The sequence below is a fragment of the Antrostomus carolinensis genome, unplaced genomic scaffold, assembly GCF_000700745.2.
Source record: "Antrostomus carolinensis isolate BGI_N321 unplaced genomic scaffold, ASM70074v2 scaffold10235, whole genome shotgun sequence".
Classification (NCBI taxonomy): Eukaryota; Metazoa; Chordata; class Aves; order Caprimulgiformes; family Caprimulgidae; genus Antrostomus; species Antrostomus carolinensis.
Genome location: NW_010314249.1, coordinates 1 through 311, shown reverse-complemented (window position 1 = coordinate 311; position 311 = coordinate 1).

Sequence of the window (311 nt, the reverse complement as noted above, 5' to 3'; positions counted from 1 at the left end):
CTGGGCTTTGTCTTCGGAAAAGCTCACTGCAGTGGTCAGGCCAGCCCGTGAGCAAACAAAAAAGTCAGCACTGGGGACCAGTGCTCAGCCCCACTCCCCGCTCCACATTTATTTAACAGTACTGGCATACCAGGAGTCAGCACCTTATTTGAGCCAGAACTATGTCACCAAATGAGCAGAAAGAGAGTGTCAGAAATCACATCCAACATTGCACACACTCACTCCCTGCCAGGAAGAGACATTCCCATTGGATGCTGTTAGTTTAATTCAGAAATATATATGTGTGTGTACATATATATATATATATATAT